The 22,940-nt window shown below is 36.0% G+C and overlaps 1 long non-coding RNA gene across 1 annotated transcript; it reads left to right on the top strand.

The window, feature by feature from the left end:
- The first annotated feature begins 6,845 nt into the window (after positions 1–6,845).
- On the top strand, positions 6,846–22,463 carry LOC148113063 (uncharacterized). Its single transcript, XR_015728498.1, has 3 exons — positions 6,846–7,025; positions 8,130–8,225; positions 21,622–22,463. It is a non-coding gene; the product is annotated as an uncharacterized LOC148113063 (long non-coding RNA).
- Positions 22,464–22,940: the final 477 nt, after the last annotated feature.

Here is a 22,940-nt window from a genome sequence, read left to right as displayed (position 1 = left end):
CACTGAAATAAATAACTTTGCTAAGAACTGAATGCCCCACAGAGTTAGGCTTTGTGCATACTACAGGTCCAAACCTCAAGCTTAAAAGAACTTACTATTTTTTAAAATATAGCAACCAAAATATTAATTGTACAACAATAGAAAGCTCTAGACAGCTAAATTTTGAGTTGTGTATTAACAAGTTCTCTTGCCACATTATATATATATATATATATATATATATATATATATATATATATATATATATGTATGTATGTATGTATGTATGTATGTATGTATGTATGTATGTATATATATATATATATATATATATATATATATATATATATTTGCTCCTGGAAGCACGAAGCCGAGAACACCAACCTGAAGATGACTAATGTGGTATACTTTACAGACAAGATAAATTTGTACACATGCAATACCTCTCTCTTTATTTACATGGTAGCATTCCTTTTTTTTGTATTTTATACATTTTTTTTCTTTATACGGATCTTGGATTTATGTTAATGTAAACCTACATTAGCATTGTTCATTCATCATAGTTAAATAAAAACAATAAATAAATCAATCCTATCAAGACTGATAGCTATGCTGGCTGGAGAATTCTGGGAATTGAAGTCCACAAGTCTTAAAGCTGCCAAGTTTGAAGACCTCTGGCCTATGGCAATGGTACACATAGTCAACTGTTTCATGAACACAATGGCTCACAATAGCCTTCCCACTATATTGTTGGGGGCAACATGCTGATTCTGCAAACCGCTTAGAGAGGGCTGTAAAGCATTGTGAAGCGGTATATAAGTCTAAGTGCTATTGCTATTTCAAGATCAGGTTACCTCTTACCAAACTGTTTGTGGCACTGGACCAGATATTTGTGGGGACTGCCTGTCTTCTATCATTTCAGCCCACCCCATAAGATCAGACACACCATAAACAGTGTCATCTGATTGGATCCAGGATATGTAACTTTGCTGTCCTTCCCTATGGAACATCACACCTCCAAAGTTGTCGATGACACAAATCCTGCTGGTTTATCGCAATCTTTTGAGGAACTCTTTTTTCCCTCTTGGGCATTAAACCAAGGTGCTAGGAGATTCATTTGATATGAACTTGGATGCAATATGGGCTTTTGTATTGCTTTCAAATTGTTATGTGTTGCTTTTAATTCTGATATTAGCAATCCAGAGTCATATTTCCAAGTTAGTCAACCATCATACAAAATGAATGGGAAAATAATAATTATTAATAGGGATATTAGGTGTTTTACATTTAAATGATTTTGTCACTTATCTAATTTTTCTAAACATCTTGGTTTTTGACTGTTTTATACAGTTATGTTGTATGTTATGCAGTGCAAGGCTACTGTTCTGACTCTTGAGGAAAAAGCAAATTCACTTTTCCTGCCTGTTTTAGCATTGAAATGCTACTGAAATGCAGCCACCCCAAGCTATGAAATATTGCCTTAACACCTGCCTCCCAAATGTGCTGTTCCATTTTGCTAGTCCTTTCTGGATCATTTACATTCCTCTCTTAAACTATTTCATATGCAAATAAGGTCTTTGTTTCATATTCCATCTAATTACACAGCCTTGTACTGTGTCCACTTCTGTAAATCTGCCATTATATTTGAAGCCAATTGTTTATGTGACATAATCCTGGCTTCTTACATGGCCTAGAAATGTTTTTTTGACAAAAAAAAGGAACAAATTGGATTACATATGCAGGAGTTCTATTATAATTTATAGGAACACCACCCCAAATTGCCTTTCCTGGCAGCGTATCAGTGGACTCTCACTTTAATCAGAGAATAATTGCACTCTGATTTGCTCTCCCTGTGCATCATTAACTGTGTCAAAGGAATTCATGGTACAGTTGGGACAGACCTTTCGCATGGCAAACAACAAAATTAAGTATATGCACATGTTAGAGTTGCATCATATGTAATATTTAATCTTTGCACTTTTTTATTCTATTGTCTATACTATAAGTAAAGATTTATTATAGAGAAAATTTCCTATTGTGCACATTTTTATCGGCAATTAAATTCTGGGAAAGCAAATCTTTTCCAGGGTTGGTAGATCTTCAAGGACTGTGGATCCAGGATTTTTTTGTGTACAGTATGCCATAGGACCATTCTTATTGAAAGGGACTTGTGGGGAAGAAATGACAAACTGAAGACAGCTCTACAGAGAGCAGAGCTAACAGATTAACAGATTAGTCCAACCCCCCGCTCAAGCAGGAGACCCTACACCATTTCTGACCAATTGCAGCCCAAACTTTTCTTGAAAGTCTCAAGTGATGAAGATCCCACAACTTCCGAAGGCAAGCTGTTCCATTGGTTGATTGTTCTCACTGTCAGAAAGTTCCTCCTCGTTTCTAGGTTGAATCTCTCCTTGGTCAGATTCCATCCATTATTCCTTGTCTGCAGGGCAGTGGTGGGTTGCCCCGGTTCTATAGAACCTGTAGTAAAACCAGTGGGAGGCTCCGCCCACTGATCCGGACGTCATCAGAAGCGATCTGCATGTGCGCGCGGCTGCTGCAGGGGTGGGTTCTACTTACCTTTACTACTGGTTCATCACGCATGCGCAGATTGTGAAGTGAAGAAATTCTGCTGGGAATTTGTGTTGGTGTCAACATCAGGCAGGTTTTGGGGCTAGGAGCTTAAGCCAATTTTTTTTTGTTCTGATTTTTGCGTTAGAAGTGGAATAATTTCAGACGTTGCATGATGTGATCCACAGTTTTGGACTTTTAAAATAAGTATTTTGTTTTTCTTTTTTAAAAAATCAACTCTATTCACTGCTTGGAGTCACTGCTGTGAGATGAGTAGCTATAAAAATTGTATAAATAAATAAAATTAGCAAAGCAATTGAATGGGGGGACAGCTACAATGATTTTTTAGTGAGTTAATAAAATTAAAATTATGCTTTGCATATTGCTCTCTCTCTCTCTCTCTCTCACACACACACACACACACACACACTCACACACACACACACACACACACTTTCATTTTACCATTCTGAAGTAGCCCTGGGGATTTTCTTTCTCAACAAATACAGGACTGTTGTGCTGAATGGCAAAGATATTGATTTCTGGAATCATTACCAGGGTCATAGGATGACTTCTGCTGTGCAGATATCAATTTCTTATGGTGATGTCAATTCAGACTTTTCCAACAATTCCTTTCAGATTGTCATTTAAAATACTGAAGATGTTATTTTTGAGCATTGAGTTATATGAAAGTCTCAGAATCTCAATGTTGGGATTTTTCTCCAAAAGCCATGTCTTCTGCTTCATCCTTTAAAAAAAAAAAACCCTATTGGGTACTAAAGAGTTTTTAAAAAGGGTTTCTGCTGGGATCATAATACTTTCTAAATGTAACATAAGCTGTAAAGGCTTATGTTATGTTATGTATCCTGTTCATTGGATGGTTATAAAAGCAGCATACAATGATATTATTTCTAATGTGTTTTATATACCATATGGCAAAATATGATTATGCTTGCCATTAACAAAAGTAAAGTTTATAGTATGGTGATTGTGTTTGTGCTATACTATCTTTTCTCCCAGGCAACAGAATTATTTTTATGGGCTTGTGGAATTTGCCAGTGGTGGGTTTCAAAATTTTTTACTACTGGTTCTGTGGATGTGGCTTGGTGGGCATGGCATGGCATGGCTTGGTGGACATGGCAGGGCAAGGATACTGTAAAATCTCCATTCCAACCCCACTCCAGGGGAAGGATATTGCAAAATCCCCATTTCCCCCCAATCAGTTGGGACTTGGGAGACAGAGAATAGATGGGGGCCGGGACAGTCAGAATTTTTACTACCGGTTCTCTGAACTACTCAAAATTTCCTCTACCAGTTCTCCAGAACTGGTCAGAACCTGCTGAAACCCACCTCTAGTATTTGCCATTTGAGGGGCAGCCAGTTAGTTAATTTTTCTAGTTACCATACAAAGACCAGGAGGCTGTCCATCTCTGTTTCTCACCTTAAATTCCTGCACCACTGGAGAATACATACATTTTTAGCAGCCCAATTAGGGTTAGTGCTATTGTGTGTATTCTCAGAGGGGTACTTTGTTACCCCCTTTTTCATTCCACCACATGTCCAAGGAAGTTGGGGGAACAGGAACTATCAAGGCAGAGATGGCGGTTCTTAAACATGCTGTAATGTCTCCATGTTAGGATTAAGGAGAGTTAACTAATTGCCTGGTTTGGAGTGTTTTCAGATCTGTTCTAACTTCAGAATATTATGAATAAATACATGTTTCTGTTTTAGTGAATTGAGCACTCACAGAAAACCACTGGCCAATCATTGCTTACTTCATCTAGCCAATAGCTGAGCATAGAGAATGGTTAGCCAATCAGGTCTCCCTTGTAATTGAGTGTCTGTTCCCATTTCCTCTGTTAATTCCTTTAACTTTCCACAACCTAAACAAGAGATTTTAAAGGCAGCACAAATCATGCCTAGATATTGGATTTCTGGTGGAGGTAAATCCATCTCTGGGGAGAGTTGAGAATGTGGTAAAGACTGAAGAACTAATGAGTAGACTGATTCTTTAGAACCTCTCTGGATAAGGAAAGGTTGAGAGATTGCCTATATCTGCTTATGGCTGCTTCTTGTGAGGAGACTGCAAGCCAATAGTCTCCCATATGTTTGAGTGCTGGGAGAAACAGGGCAGAACTTTTTAAATGACACTAAATTTACAGATTACAGATTAACAGAGTTGGAAGGGACCTTGTAAATCATCTAGTCCAAGCAGGAGACCCTACACAATTATTGACAAATGGCAGTCCAATCTCTTCCTGAAAGCCTCTAGTGGTGAAGCTCCCACAACTTCCGAAGGCAGCTGTTCCATTGATTGATTGTTCTCATTGTCGGAAAATTTCTCCTTATGTCTAGGTTGAATCTCTCCTTGATTAGTTTCCATCCATTATTCCTTGTCTGGCCTTCAGGTGCCTTGGAAAATAGCTTGATCCCTTCCTCTCTATGGCAGCCCCTCAAATATTGGAACACTGGAATCATGTCTCTCCTGGTTCTTCTCTTCACCAGACTAGGCATGACCAGCTCCTATAACCGTTCTTCATATGTTTTAATCTCCAGTCTCCTAATCATCCTGGTTGCTCTTCTCTACACTTTTTTGTTACCCTCACTTCTAATCACTTTTGGAAATTGTGCTTCCCTAACCTATTAGGGATGCTATTAGAACTCTTTGGAATTATAATCTGAAAAGCCATCTGGTAAGCTATTTTCATTTTTGAACAAAAGAAAAATTAAGGGTAAGTTTTTAAATTTAAAAGAATTTGAAATAAATGGCAAAAAGCTAAATGAGATTTTGAACCAAGAAAGTTAAAAATGAATTAAGGGCTCAGAAAAATTATTCAAACTTTTAGTGTAAGATTTTGGAACTAACCATATAAAATTTTGTCTGTTGTAAATCATAACAGAGATTAGAGACTTTGTTATTTAAATTGGACACTAGAAGAGACTAAAGACTCCTGGCAACAAGAAAAAAAAAAACCCTGCCTTTGGTTTAGATTAAGATTGGGATTTCAAAATGACACAAAATATTAGAACATTTGAAATGCAGAAGTTATGGGGAAAATAGGAGAAAGGAGTATTATGCATGTTTACTACCTTGGGTAATTTATAGAAATAATAAATGTGGAATAAAACAAAATCTAATAAATTAATAAATAGAAATTAGTAGACACTATCAATATTATCAGTAATTATGTCTACTTCTATGAATACCTTCTAAAGGAAGTTATGGATGGCAGATGTGAAACAAAATTTGCTTATAGTAAAATCAAAATAAAAAATATTGGATTTAAGAAAGTGGATTATAAAACAGAGAAGCATTTAAAATGTAAATACAATTTACAGACCAAGTTATCATCTCAGATAAGGACTTTTTTACTGGCTATACAAAAGAAGCTGGCTGAAGTTTTAAAAAGTAAAATGCAAATGATAAAACAAGAGAATGACCTAGATCAAGGGTGTGAAACTCGTGGCGTCACGGTGGCATCACATGATGTATCAGGACTTTTTTCCCTTTTCCTAAACCGGGCTGGGGAGGGGCCAGCACGTGACGCATCTGGCCTGTGGGCCACGAGTTTGACAGCACTGACCTAGATAATGCCTTTTTTGAATTTACAGAAGAAACTTATTAAAACCTCAAAGAAGCCTATGCACTATGCAAGTAAGAATTAGAGAGATCAAATCCTATGACAATATTTAAATGAATTAAAGATTAAGATTTTCAGAAGTAAAAGGTATATAAAGTTGGTTTATTTGATTAAGGTTAAAATAAAGCATGTGTTTATGAAAATCTGGCAATCCTTTTTAGACTTTTTGCTGCAACCAGAATTGAAAAGTTTATATCTTATGCATTTGCTTATAGATAAGGGCTGGGTTGTGGGATAAAGAGAGATCTGTTTCTAATCTTAGAGGGAGTGAAGAGCTACCAAACTTATTTACACTTGTTTTGGAAGGCATTTCTTTATATATTTCTTTTCTGTTTATTTATTTCATTCTTTACTTCTTTTCTTTCTTTATTCTTTTTACTTTACTTTCACCTTCCAAGATTAATTTGTATTAGTTTTGATTACAGTAAGTTTTTCAAATAAAATTTTACATATGTATATGTGTTTGTGTATTTTCCTGATATCAGATAAATAAATGTTTACTTTAAACATAAATAAATAAATAAATATAGTTGAACACCATACAGAAGTAAAATTTGTTATTACTTGTTGCTGGTGGAATTCTAACCACATTTCAACTTATTCACCCATACAGCTTCAGCAGTGATTTACAACACCTTTTCTCTCTTTCTTGACCTGACAAGTCTATCATACCTTCTCCAGTACATACAACTGGATGTCATGCACAACAATTCCTAGCTGTTTACTGCAATTAAAATTCCTGACAGTTGGTTAAAAAAGCAGAGACATTGCCTTATCTTCATTGATAAGTGGAGATATAAAAATTATCCAGAGCAAAATGAACTGTCTTTGGATGAGGTAAAGTAAGTTTTTCTATTGTTTCAATAATATCATGGGGGGAGCTTTGAACAGAAGGCAAAAATAACTGTTGATGAAGTAGTTCCTTGTTTATGAGCATGTAAGAATGCTGTGAAAAGAGGAAACAGAGTTCTGATGTGTAGCCATTTCCCCCAGTTGGTTTGCTGACCCTTGTAATTTTTCAGAGCAGCATTGCCACAGACATATCCCGCTCCTAACTATAGAGCCAGTCATGGGATTATACCGGATGTGCTCAGTTTCCTTTTAGAAATAACTAAGCAGTTGTACTCAGTATAACCTAATTTCACAATCAATGGACAACTTGACAGTTTTATCCTGAAGAACATTGTATTTTATGAGTAGCTTGTCTACTATATGATATCAGGCTAAGGCTTATCTTTTTGCATTAAATAAAGGGAAAAGGGTTCAGGAAAATGGGTTTTATTTTTTTTTTGTTCTTGGGGCACTGATGAATATACATAACTTTTAATATGTGATTCAGGCATGGAATTAGTACTGTGAAATACATTTTACAGAAAGGTTTCAAAACCTTTAAGTAATTACTATATGAATTTTGCTTGGAATAGCCTTGCCTCAATCTTAGTTATATTTTCTCAGTTCTCAGTGTTACATGAAGATTAATATAGCTTAATAAAGAGTGTATAATGTACTCCATAAATAATAAAGAAATAACAGATTGGGGAAGGCGTGCATTTATTTATTTATAGGTCACACCTCATTTATTTTCTGCAACTATATGTCCAAGAAATAGAAAAATATTTTTTTAAAAAAATATGGAAATGCAATCCATAAAAATACACTCTATTAGAAAAAGCTAGTATTAGACAAGGATACATGAATATGTGCTGTTATAATTGGAGACACTATTGACATTCTGTTGTAATTTTGCATGCAGATATTTATGAAGATTTCAAATGTTATATGACTAATACACTTATGATTTTATTTCAATGGTTTTTAAAACAAGGTGAGATCTTCAAGAAAATGATGAAGTATGTTTAATATGTGTGTACAAAAATATTTCTAGTTATGTGGCATTCCTAATAGGGATGGTTCTCCTACACGTTTATATGTAATTTTTAGATTTTGATATGATGCCTGGACACTTGAAAGAGCTAAGAGCCTCCCAAATGAATATCAAACTCTATAATATTTGTGGAAATTGGAATAGAGAGAAAGGTAATATTTTGGATTCTTACTATTCTTTTAAATGTTTATAATTCTAATGATGTCTCTGTACAAAATGTTAAATTCTATAAATGCAACTGATATTTTACAACAAGTGTATCAAACACAACTAGTATAATGTTATATAATACAGGAAAAGAATACACACAGGTATCTGTTTAATATACATACATGTATATAGTTTGTACATAGCCATTTTCAACAAATGTACTCTCAATGCCTTTCATAAGTATTAAAGGTAAAAAATTCCCGTCCAATCATTTCCAACTCTAGGGGGCAGTGCTCATCTCCATTTCTTTGTTGAGGGAGTCAGCATTGTCTGAAGACATTTTTGTAGTCATGTGGCCAACATGTGGCCAACCTAACACTGTTACCTTCCCACTATCGTGGTACCTATTTATCTACTCGCATTTGCATGTGTTTAAATTGCTAGGTGGGCAGGAGCTGGGACAAGTAGAAGGAATTCACCCTTTTGCACAGAGCTCAGGTTTTGAACCCAGACTGTCAGCTTTCCAACCAACAAGTTCAGCGTCTTCAGTCACTAAGCAACCTCATCCCCTCATACTTTTAGTAGCCCCCTATTTTGCCGATGAGCACAAAATATTTGCCACACATGTATATGATGATGATCTTTAATAGGCAATTAAAGGTTGCCAGTTTAGACCCATCCAGGAAGCCAACAAGCATGGTATGATAATGACTCATTCAGGAGTTTTGTTCTAATAGTAGACAGAGGAAAACCTGTTTCGGTACTACAAAATCTCATGTCTGCTAACTGACCTGAAGCAGCGCATGGCAACATAAGATACTGAAAACAAATGGTCCAGTTGGGAGATCTTGGCCACAGTCCTAAATTAATACGATGTTTACTGCAATCTCTACTGCTTTATCCACTTACAGTTTCATCTGGTCACTATTTATGATAATTACATTATTCCAATATTGAAAGCTTCATCTTTGGCTTTTATATGCAGACACCTGTAGTTACACACAGAAATGCAAGAACTGCCCCATCATCACCTATATTTTAAAGAAATATCAAAATATGGCATTTTGTCCCAAATGAAACTGCTGCTCAGAAAACATAAGTCAAGAACTGAATTAAAATATTAGCAGGAGATGCACACCAATAAGGAGCACTGTAACCTCACAGTTTTTAAATGCAATACACCACACAGAGCAGACCCATTCTAACAATAGGCAAGGAAGAATGGTTTTGAACACCGAAATATTAGAACGGTAGGATGAAGCATATATCATATGTTTCCTGAAGGAGAAACTAGCCATACTGATAGGATACAATGATATAATGCCCATATAAATCTGCCACAGATTACTGTTCACGGCTAACCACATTGAAAAAACACATCCCATTGGATGAATGGATAAATGCAGTTTTTCCTCTATACCATGTCTGTCAAATAACCATTTCTTCTTTTCCATCTCATTCCCTTCAAGTGCATTGAATTACCATACATGTGGAGAAAACAAATTAAGCTGTAAATGAGTCAGGTCATTCAACACTTGTATAAGCCTAGATTTGTCAAATGTGCTTATATGGGATATGAGACTGAACTGAATTTTTTAAAAATTGATTTTTTTAAAAATATAAGAAAATGGATGTTGTTGTTTTATTCAAAAAGGAGGCTGTGCCTGAGCTTTGTGGCTTGGGCAGCTGCATAAGATACAGAAACCCTAAAGTCAAAATTCATTCCCCTTCACTCCATCACAGCAGGGGTATGGTGGACATGGCAGATGTCACTGCCTGTCAAATATCTCCCCCTTTCTTTAAGTAGGTCTTACCTGTATTTGTAGCCAGTGTCTCACAGCTAGAGGAGGCCAACCGGGAACTAAACACTGCACTGTAAGCAAATAACAGAACACCTGAATACACATGCCCTCCTCACAGCTACAGCCAATGTTGAGGCCCAGCTGTCCATTGTAATTATGGTAGAGATTCCAGCTGTGTGAGTTGTTTTGATTTGGTATTTTTAAGCACTAATATTTGCAGCAGAAAAAAAGGGGTAAGAGCTCACACCACAGTTAGTGCTAGTTAGAAGCTGATTGACTGAAAGCTCGGCGTGACAATCTGTACCAAGAAAACTGAATACATTAAAATGGCACCTCATCTCCACAGCCTATCTCCTCACAGTGTGTCTCCAGAGCTGTGGCTTCTTTTTATTTTTATTCTTTGCAGACTGAAATGTTAGCACAGTGAGCAGGCTACAGAACTAATATTTGCCACTCTCAGAGGAATTATGCTGGCTTCACGCATCACCATCTCAGTTGTCAAAACATTTTTTACCTGCTGATATAAGTCATAAAATGCATTCAAGAGGATTCTCACCTCTCAGATTTAATTGGCTGCATTCTGAATGTCAGCAATCTACAAAGAGACATTTTATATAACCAGCTAAGAAAGTGACCACTGAATTTATTTGCTCAGGATAAACTTTTACAGGTTGACGAGATTCCACATACCAAAATTGTGATTCGCCCTGGGGGAAGTAAAAGACAAGAATGCACAACAATAAAAGTTCTTTTCCATATCATATTGATGTTACTCTTACTTTCCTCATTCTCCATGTCTTCTTATCCATGACTGGCAGCTTTTCTTTGGTTAAACATGTCATACAACTAACACAGCTACCATTTTCAATTAGCACTAACTAGAAGCTATCCAATTCCAATGAATGTAAACTGGAAATGGTGGAAACTCCAATTCTGGTGTTTTAAAATATCCCCCTTCATGGTCACAACATCTGTATATGTGATCATATTAACTATAGCAATAGCACTTACACTTATATACCACTTCATAGTGCTTTACAGTCCTCTCTAAGCTGTTTACAGAGTCAACATATTGCCCCCAACAATCTGGGTCCTCATTTTATCAACTGAAGAAGGATAGAAGGCTGAGTCTACCTTGAGCTGGTCGGGATCAAATTCCTGGCAGTGAGCAGACTCAGCATACACTATAATAAATATTGCTGATTTGTTTTTAGTTCTGAGGCACTGAAGAAAAAAAATCCTAATTAGATAAAAAGCATTTTAGATGCTATGCTGAAGTCTTTCCAAACTGCAGAAACACATATGTCAGTGATGGCTAATCTTTTCCAGACTGAGTACCCAAATGTGCATGAGTGCCCCAGAACCCCCAAAATGCAATGCGTGCACGGCCCCCACACCCACCCACAGCTCATGCACATGCACCCTCTGACACGTGCCCCGCACATGCATGTGTGTACCCCACATGTGCCCCACCCCCCACACATGTACATGCACCCCCTGCACACGACCCACCCCCCCACACATACACAGCAGAGCTGAAGACCAACTGGCCAGCGGGAGGCATGTGCACATGTGTGGCAGAGCTGAACTGAGGTGACGGCTCACGTGCCATCAGAGAGGGCCATAGGTTTGCCATCACAGACATTTGTGATTCAGTCCCTCAGCTAAGAATTAGGACATACTATAGTTTGTATAATAATGAAATGTATCGAATTTGAAAATCACAAATTTTCATATCTGTGCCTTTACAAAGTCAATTTTGTATGCAGCTTTCTGGTTTTCTTTTAATTCCTATATTACGAAAAGGTACACATAGAAATGAATTTAAGTATAAAGACGAAAAATTAGACATGATCATGAGATTTTTTTAAAACTATTTTTTTTTATTTTTTATTCTTAGTTTGTAATCATAACATTGGGTAGGCCATTAAAAACAAATCAAACAAATAAAAGGGATAAAGACAAGACTGAGGAAAATAAAATTTAGTAGGAATTATCTGCTTTATTAAGGCAAAAAGTGTTTCTTTCATTGCTAGTTATTCTCTTTCTACTTATTTTCTATTGTTCCTCAAAAACACTTTCTAATTTTGAATTATGTCATTTTTACAAATATACAACAAATGCTTGATAATAAGGATGTGGTTTACATCTCTCTAGCCTATTGCTTCAGATTATTATTTAATTCTAATGCATATTAGGGCGTGTTTTCCTTTAAATTCCAAATGATAGAACTTTTTTGTTTTGAAAAATAGCACACTGACATCGGAAAACTGCCATAGAAATCAGTGAACTATTTTAAGATGCAGGTGATGCTGCATTCAGGGAGAATGTGCCAATCTTCCTCTGTTATTATTGAGTATCCTGTAATCATGAAAGGACATCCTTAAAAAAGAGAGGGGTAGAAATGAATAATAGAAAGGCTACAAAGAGTTCATTTCTAAATTATCATATTAGAAATGTTTTAAAGTACCATTTTAAAAGAGTAGAATTTAACACAAAGCTCAGTTTCACCATTTAGTGGATTGAAATGCTTAGATTATAATCTACAAAATAATTCTTTTAGAAAGACAATGCTCGTGGTTGTTTTCTGGGATGAAAAATCCTCAGTGTTGTCACTGCTTGCCAGTTCAGCAAGTTTCCTTCCTCAAAAGGAAATTAGGAAACCCTCTTTTATGATAAGACTCCTTCCCATTGTTGCTTTGCTGCCTGTGTTGTTAGCTTATTTCTGACATAATGATGTCACTGAGCAGCAGAAAGGCACAGTAGAAGGGATACAATAAAGTCACGTGAAAACTCAGCCGTGGTCCCTGTGGGATAGGCTTATGAACTCTCATGTTTTATTTCTGCTATTCAGATTTTTGAAGCCCATTCTCAGGTCAACAGGGTTATACATTTAAATGATAGACTAATCCCAGATGGTTATCTTTCAATCTAGATGTATTAACAAGTCTTGCACTAATATTATTTGAAAACAATCTCCTAAGAGAGAAGTATTGTTGAATTAGAATTGGATTTGAACTCCTCAGTCTATTTTAATTATCACCTTTTAAAAAACCTGGACCTCACCACTGGTGAAATGGAAATCTAGCTTTCCTAGATGTGCTAACAGTATTTACTGAGGTAAATTTCAGAAAAGGTGGAAAAGCTAGAGATGAGTATATATCCTTGATTGGTAAGATAGTGATATAATTTAGGAGTCCATTTGAACTAGAGACTAGTGCAATATACATTAAAGCAGAAATTAGTTTATTGATAGTGTTGGAGACAAAGTCAGACCTAAAAAGACTTGGAGTTTCTTTATTGATTTATATAAATTAAATATACATATGATCAGATAGATCAGCCAAGTCTTTCTTGGGATATAACAAATTTGCCTTGTGAGTCAGTCACACTTTTGGAGTATACTAATGGAACAAAATAGCAAAAACAATGGAATTTTGATATAAGAAAGGCAATATACATAATTTCTTCTAGGGATTCATTTGCTTTCCCAAAGTCTTGCTCATTTCCCAAGATCTTTTCCCGATTTGTGAAAATTCCTTGGCTTTCTAAATATTGTGTGGCTAAGCTGACAATGTAGTTTTCCTAGGAAAGTGGCTAATAGACAGCATCTATACACCCCACATTTCCATCCCATAATGACATACTATGCAACAAATTACTCTATCACAGGTTTTGTGTATGGAATAGGGGTGTAGGGACCATATATGTTACCCTGAACTACTTGGAAGAAATAAAATCATAGGTGTACAAAGTTGGAAAGACCAGTTGGGACATGGAGACTCTCCACAAGGGCACTCCTGCTTTATATTTAATGTGTGGTGGTCAAAGTTTTGCTTGAACATTTCCATCGAAGGGAAACTTACCATGTCCTATCGTAATTGGCTGACATATATCCAACTGTCTTGCAGGTAGCATGGCTTACATACCATTCAACCACAATCTGCCTATTTCATGTCCATCACTCTTGAATGGTGGAGAACAGATTTTTGCTTTCTTCTACATGGGCTCCTTTCAGATACTAGGTCAGGGCAAGCTTCATAAATGATTCAGAAGAAGTATTTTTGACATTTCTGCTGTTCATTAAAGCACAGCATTCTTTCCTCATGAATGCCTGTAAAAGAAAATGCTGCTGTTTTAAGAGTTGCATTAAATAGGTTCTGCTTTAATGATTATTCACTTCATAAAAGGAGCCTGGAAAAAAGCCTGCTCTAATGAATAGCAGACAGCTGCTGTACTTGACTTAGTCTAAAATACTTCTTCCAAAATCAATTTCAAAGACTGCACAGCCATATCAGGTACCTCATGAATGGAATCATATTGCCCTTGGTCTTTTCTTCTCAAGGCTGAATGTACCTATTTCTTGCAGGATTTAGTTTCCAGTTCCCTATTCACCCATATTTTAAACATAGAACATAAAACATTATCAATTACACAACACCCATTCTATTGTCCTATGCTGTAGGTTCGCAATTAGAGGTTTGAGAAGCAGGTGTCCTTGCTTTAACAAAGTGTTTTACACCTTAGAATTAATTACCTCAGTTCATTTGACTGAGGAGCATTGTGGAGCTCTATGAAATATTTCAATTAGCCAGTTTAGTCTTGGCACATTAAATTAATTGACAGATTTATTTTTAAGCCATTAGACAGCTCTATCTATCTATCTATCTATCTATCTATCTATCTATCTATCTATCATCTATCTATCTATCTATCTATCTATCTATCTATCTATCTACCTACCTACCTACCTACCTACCTATCTAATTTCATATTTTTGAACCACCCTTACCTCCCTCAGAGATACATTTGTTATTATAACAAAGATTATCTGTTTTCATAATGAAATGAAATGTGTCTATTAAACATTAGATGAAATATAAGTTCCTTAATTTTCAGGTGAGGGCTTATGTCAATAATATGTTGGAAAATATCAGTTATCATAGGTCTGCTCTCAAAAATATCTTGTTGACCATACATCCCATAAGTGATAGGTGTCAGTTTCATAGAAGATTAATTGATGAGAATGATCCAAGATGTTTGATAGTTCAGGGTATATCATATACCGTTCCAGAGAAATCATGAGCTGCAGCCAGCTAGTATTTCCTATCAGCTCAGAGTCATTTTTGAAAGAAATCTTCCTTCCTTCCTTCCTTCCTTCCTTCCTTCCTTCCTTCCTTCCTTCCTTCCTTCCTTCCTTCCTTCCGTCCTTTCATGACCATACCCATCCAGCAATTGGGCAGAGAACCCCTTGCTAAAATTTTTGAAGCCCACGCCTGCTCTAGACTCTAGGTCATGGATTCAGGCAGGGTTTTTGTTACAATTATGTTATATTGTACCATTTATTGTATATCATTACATTTCCATTTAAATTATTTCCATGAACTGCAAGGGATTTATTTAAATTAAAGCATAAAAATATTTAAACAAAAAACAAAAAAAACTAGAATCACCAAGAGTCGGACACAACTGAATGGATAACATTATCACCATCATATGAGTGCATATAATGGAGATACTCAGTGTAAACCTTGCTAGTAAAAGAGCCTAATCCTAAAAAGGGATTAATGTGAGTCCCAGGCATGGCTGTCTGGGAAGAACATTCTTATAAATGGCACTTATAGCTAAGAAGGTCTTAGTCACCTAAAGATGGCCTTCAAGATGACTGAAATGTGAGGAAACTTTCTTGAGATGTCCTAGTAGCAAGATATTCAGGACTTTAAAGATTAACATCAGCACTCTAAAAAGGACCCAGAACTGGCTTGATAGCCTACACAGCTATCAAAGCACTTGCATCTCATTAATCACAAGTGCTAGTTTGGATTAATTGGTATCTTTAAATGTTTTCAAAGATAGTCCCATAATGCATTGCAGTAATCAGTTTATGACTGCATGTATAAATCATAATACTTTCTCTACTCAGAAAAGACCCAACTAATATATCAATCTATATGTGGAGTTCTTGGCCAGAAGAACCACTTATGTTTATAGGGAGAATAGTTGGCACAAGGAACACCTCCAAACAGTGAAGTTGATCTTTCAAGATTAGCAATTTTATGATGTTTGTGTATCTATATTTTTCTTGACTATACACTGCCTTGAGTCCTATGGGAGAAAGGCGATATAGAAATATAATAAATAAATAAATAAATAAATAAATAAATAAATAAATAAATAAATAAATAAATAAATAAAATGAGTGTGACCTCTTCCAGAATTTGTTTGATCACCACTTTCCTGGACCAGGAACTACTCAACAGTACTCCATCTTATTATGATTATGTGTCAATGTATTGCTTCTCATCTGGTTTATTACTATGCCCAGGTTTTGGCTGAGATGAAAAGGAATAGTAAATCACTGTGTCACTTCTTTACTGAGGTCCTCTCTCGGGTCGCTGATGTTTAACTAAAGAGCGCTACAGATAAGCTTCTACTTAAAAGAGCAGCAAAGGATAAGCAAAATGTCACAGCAAGAAAGATGATAATTTTCACACATTAGCTTACTCGTGTGCATAAAACAAAGCTAAAATCTGTCATAAAATGAACCAAATTGACAGATATAGTGCTTGCAATTGTATTTTTTATTTTATTTTATTCCATTATAGAGAATAGCATTCTGTCACATAAAATTTACTACATGTAATTTCCCAACTGAAAATTTGACTTGAAGGCAGCCTTCTGGTACAATAAGATAATACATCTTTATACAGTACTTTTACTCAAATGCATCAATTTTTTGCAGGCTTAAAATATGGAAAACACATTTCTTTACTTCAAGTGCTGTGTTCTTTGACACATGTGACTGAGGAAAAGAGTTGTAGTCTACAGAAAAAGGAAGGACCCCCCTACTTAAATATATAATATATAACAAAATAAAAATCCAGGCACCCAGAAGTACATGTTATCTAAAATTTTGAGAAGTCAAGAACTTCATACCTGTTTCTTTAAAAAGAATTAACAGTAAACTTAAAATATAGCTGGTTGTACTGAAATAAAAATTTTAAACTAATATTTTTTACTGATCTCCTCATCCATATTCTGAGTAACAGATGAAAGTACATCTTTCCTATCAATAAAATTAATAAATCTAATAATAACGCAGGAATATATTATAATATTGGCTAACAATTTATGGCTGGCATTGCTAGAATTGATGTTGGCAAAATATTAGATGTTTACAATCACAACTTTAAAATACAGATATTCTTGACCTTTTTAAGTATTTTGCATATTTGTGAGATATGCTAATAAAAGAATATTACTGGAATGAAATTTAATCTCTGGACTATACTATAATTAATGTCATAAGTCATTATTCTACTTAAGTCATTATTGGAATTTATGACTAAATGTATCTATGTGTATGTATGTATCTTATCTGTGTGTATCTAATAATATCTATACATACACATACAGACATCATTATAAAGTATGAGTATGATATTTATTTAAATCTTACAATCCTATGAAATCTGATCTGAGTTTATGGATGATCAGCAAATATTAAAGCCACCATCTGGGCTGACAACCATAGATCACTCCAAAGTTACAAACACCTTTTGCTTCCATTCAGTGGTCATCTGAAGCTTTTCAGCAGAGATCTGGTAGTCCTAGAAAATGTGTAGAAAATTTCAGATATCTTGAAAGTCAAGCCAGAATTTAAAAATTCTTATTTTAAATTCCATGAATTTTACGGTGAAGGAGAAACAACGCATTGTAAGCCGCCCTGAGTCTATGGAGAAGGGCGGCATATAAATCAATTTTTTTTAAAAAAAAATGATTTAAGTAAATAAATAAGTCTATAGCCAGGAATGGAAAAAGATTGTGTCATAGATCTGGGGTTTGTCCAAAGTTAGGCACTCACAGATTCTTCTTGTAGCTTTTTGTGATAAAAGCTTCAGAGATACACACATACACATACACATATACACCATTTTCTGTGAAAGAATGTGATGAAGTAAACAAGTTGCATATCATTACCATCCCTCAAAAGCAAAGTATGGGGAGGATAAAAGTTTACTTAAGGAGATTGATGTTTAGAAAAGGCTAGCATTTGAGAAATTTAAGTCACAAAGAATGTAATTCTCATTTAAAATAAGTTAACAACTACTTCCATGAAAGGATGTTACCAGTGGTGGGATTCAGCCAGCTCGCACCACTTCGGGAGAACCGATTGTTAACTTTCTGAGCAGTTTGGCAAACTGGTTGTTGGAAGAAATCATTAGGGCAGAGAACCAGTTGTTAAATTACTTGAATCCCACCACTGAATGTTACATATTGCAAACAAAAATAGACATAATTTTTATTTTAATATAAACAGTCCATAAAACAGTAAAAGAGGCTGGGACATTGACCCGCTGATATGGACCACAGTATATTTGCTGACAATTTATTCTACTTTTAACATGCTAATTTACTGCTGTCTCGTTAAGAGTTCCTATTCAGTATAATTGACACTGAGATAGTAACTTAAAATTGTCCATTTATTTGAACAGGGTTAACTGTTGAGGGAGCCTTACTGTTGAAGGAGTCTTACTGCTTCAACAGATACATGACATTTTTTTCCTGTTAAACTAAGATTAGGTAAGGAACACTTAAATAAACAGATACACACTCTAATATTACATGATCGGGGCCTTCTGGATCAGACTTGTGATCTACCTAATCCAGTGGCCAATCTAATCACATTCACAGTGGCCAGACAACTGCACAAGGAAAATGCTATCTTCCAGCAGATGGTCTTTAGCCATTGATCACCATGACTTCTATGAACCGGCTCAAGTCAGTTCCAAAGTTGAATTATGTGTTGAGTAAAAAAAAAAATTCCTTTTGTCTGTCCTGATTCTTCTAGGACTTGATTTCTTGAATGGCCTCTAGTTCTAATATGTGGGGAAGGCAGGGGTGAAATCTAAAATTTTTCCCTACTGGTTCTGTGGGTGTGGCTTGATGGGGGGATGTCCTGTGACTGAGTGGGCATGGCCAACTCAAAGTCACTCATAGCCACGCCTACTCAGTCACAAGACCATCTCCCACCAAGCCACGCCCACAGAACCAGGTAGAAAAACTTTTTAAATTTCTATTCTGCCAGCATGTCCTTACCTTTCTCCAGCGGCTCCACCCGCCCGCCCCAATCCCCGGAGTCGGGGAATGCACCATTCCCCGAGTCCTACTGCCCACCTTTCTCCCACAGCTGGCTGTCAGGGAAGGCAAGCACCTGAAAGGTATCGGAGACTCACTCTCCTTCTTGAATGAGCCATTCTGGTCCACATGCTGGCTGCGCAAGCGCACACTGTTTATTTAATTCAGTGGCAGGTTGGATGTGTGCTTGCACAGCCGGCGCGTAGACCAGAGCGGCTCATTCAAGAAGGAGAGTGAGCGACTCCAGTACCGAATGGGGCGGGTGGGCGGAGCCTCCAGTTTCCATTGCTACCAATACTCCAAATCACTGACCATCATCGCTACCTACTCGCCCAAGCCAGTCCGAACTGGGAGCATTTCACCCTGAGGGAAGGAATAAATAGCTTTTCCTGCCTATATTATCCACTCCATGCATAATTTTGTACACCTCAATCATGTCCCTTTTCATTTGCCTCCTTTCTAGGCTAAAATGCCCCAAATATCTCAGTTGGGAAGCTATTCAACTTCCTTAACAATTTTAGTTGCATTCTTCTGAAGCTTCTCTAACTTCACAGAAATCTTCTGAAGCTTCTCTAACTTCACAGAAATTTTTAAGTGTGGCAACCAAAATTGCACAAAATATTCCAGATGTAATCACACAAATGATTATGATAGTGGCACTGATATTCTGATCATATTCAATCTTATATAATTCTACGGTTGTAATCGAAGCAAATTTAAAGCCAGTTTGGTGGCTTTGAAATTAGTGCTTAAAATAGTAATAGTACAATTATAGGCAAACTTATTTGGAAATATTTACCTGAAATCATTGTAAATCATTGTCTGAGAGAAGGTGGCTTTCATGCCTAAAGCAAGACTGGAACTCATGGTCTCCTGGTTTCTAATGTTGCAGGAAATATCCATCTGGTTCAGTTCCAAGTGGGGAGAAAGACACTGGAAACATGGAGGCTGATTGAAAAGATGGTTTATTGATGAACAGAACCACATGGGTTTGAGGTTCTGGGCAGCTGATCAGATAGAGTGGAGAGTGAGGGTTATTTATACCTACTCTTGGGCCTTGTCCTTGAGCATCCTGTTCCTGTGCAAGTTATTAGCTGCTGTAGGGGTCATAGCTAACCTTGTAGGCTTTCTTAGTCAAGCTTGGTTGAAGCTTGCTGGATGATGCAATGAAGAGGCTTATGTTCTGAAAGGGTGTTGGGCAAGTCCTATTGTGTCTTAATGGCTTTGCCCTGGTTTGGATCTTGAGTGAGGGCTAATCCCATCACCCTGAGGCTGAAGTTCTTTTGTCTTGTAGATAGGCTGGCCCAGTCCTGCTGGGGTTATTAAGAAAGGTGGGGGCTGCTCTCCAAGAGCATGTTTCTCCTTTAGGGAGATATAATATTCTGCTTTTTAATATTTCTCAAAATATTTCATTCTTCTAGGAGAGGGGTGGGTGCGAACTTTCTACAGTAGCCTGATGCTTTAATCACTTGACCAGATTGGCTTTTTTGTAAAACATTGTGATGCCAAAAGGCTTGCACAAATATTTGATGCAGTAATAAATCCTTCTGTAAAGCCTATAATTTTAAGAGTCATAGATATCCCAAGATAAGAAAGTAGGATTGATCAGTTTAAACTTGGATAAATAGGACTCAAATCCAAGTAAGTTGGAACAAAATACTGGCTGGGAATTCTGGAAATGTAGTTTCAAACAGTATTAAATTCAATGCATCTAAGGGTTTGGTTCATTATGTGAATTATCAGTGTATTAATTAATTATATCACCAAATAAAGGATATTGGACTTTTTATCTGATGCTATTGCACTGTAGTTTTTACAGCAGTGGAAGGAAGGAATTTGTGTTAACTCTGATCTGTGACTTGAAAAGATGGTGATACACTGAACACTTATTTCATCCTCTATTTCAAAGTACTGTCATTCCTGGTTTAAAATATTGATTTCTTCATTAGCGTTTAATTGTGTATGTATTGTTGAGGATGTCATTACAAATTAGCACAAAATGCTTGTCTTGGTTAAGTGAACAGGCTGTATAGTAAGAGTACTCTGTTGCTGCCACTTAAATGCCTTCAAAATGTCAGTTCTAGTGTCATCCAGATAAAATTACAATATCTCAATTTACTCAAGAAATCACTTAATAACCCAGTATTCAAGCTTTCTGTTCACTGATGATTAACAGAGCAAACTATTATGTGATCTCATTTTCTCTCCTCCTCCTCCTCCTCCTCCTCCTCCTCCTCCTCCTTCATCGAGATTCTATTAAACATCTTCTATTGAATGAAACCATGTCTTTCCCACAATCTGATATCAATAGCAGTCCATATTTCCCTCAGAAAGGAGTAGGCTAAAAGGATATATATAGCGTTTACCACAAAATGAGAGACAGGATAGATGGTGAAAGCTGAGAAAGATATACATGTTTTGCCATATAATTCACCTACATCTATTACTTCTTTGACAGCAAAGGTGACCAACAAGCAAGTCCTGAAGCACATAACTGGAAGGCAAAATCACAAAGCATCTCGTTTATTTCGGCCATGTCATGTGGGGAATTCACTGGAGAAAGCAATTATGATTGGAAGAGTTAGTGGTAAAAGAAAACCCAGCCACCAAAGCTGACATCAGTCAGAGTATAGAACAATTCAAAGAAGTAGTGCAAGATTGGAAAACGTGGAGAGACCTGGCCCACAGAATCTCCAAGAGTCAGACATAACTGAATGGATAACATCATCAAATCTTTTACAAAATCGTGACAAACATTAATATTAGAGTGAAGATAAAGCTGAATATTTGCATAGAACTTAATGATTTTCACATGTTTCACTATCACAATTTTCAACTTAGAACATGGTTGCAATAGTCTTCTGACCAAGCTGCCATCAGATGAAGATCTGTAATGCAGAATCTTCCAACTGGCATTTTTGCTTTTTTGTGTCATTCCTAAATTCAAGTTCATAATATGAAAGTTGTAACTAGCAGGAAAAATAAACAAGAATGTAATTTATCAATATGTTTAAAATATGTAAATGGAATCAACAAAGGCAGTATATCAGCCTTGATACAATATTCATTTTTTACCACATTGCATCTTCTTTGCAATTTTAGAGGTAATCTTGTCCACATCTTAATATTCCGCTTTTATGTTGGGGGAGGGGAATTGAAATGTTCTCATTCACTTTGAAAGATATGTTCTTTTTGGATCATGTTTAAATCCAAAGATTATTGGGTCCAAAGATTACTAGTAATAATAATCTCCAAGTATATAAATATTTTCTGAACAATAAACAAAGCTTAAATTTTATCTGCATCCTTCAGGATATTCCTACCAACAGCTACAACATTAGACTTGTTCCTAATTATTTATACTCAGAATATTTATAACTGCATAATTTCAACAGATTTCATAAATTGATTAATAAATAAAGGGTAAAACAGACTATTGTCTTAACAATTCTTTCAGAAGCAGATTGTGGAATATATATTTAAAATCAGTTGAAGATATCATTTGATGGGAATTAATATTTAGAAAATAGTCAGGAAACCAATAGCATTCTCACTGAGTTTTTCAAATAGAAAAGCAACCAGAATATGTAAATTTTTGTAATAAATTGTAGACTGCCATTGTGTTAGAGAAACAATAATATATACATCTTTAATAGTTTATGGCTGTTCTATGGCTAAACAATTACTATAACACTTGTTCAAACCCTCTTTAAAAAGATTGAGATTATGAACTTTGTTATACAAGAGATGTTAATTTAAAGCATTACCTATTATGTC

Source organism: Pantherophis guttatus, chromosome 6 (assembly GCF_059756535.1).
Source record: "Pantherophis guttatus breed Tessera chromosome 6, ASM5975653v1, whole genome shotgun sequence".
In the NCBI taxonomy this organism is placed as follows: Eukaryota; Metazoa; Chordata; class Lepidosauria; order Squamata; family Colubridae; genus Pantherophis; species Pantherophis guttatus.
The sequence above is the reverse complement of the archived record's forward strand: the minus strand, read 5'-3'. Positions and strand labels throughout refer to the sequence as shown.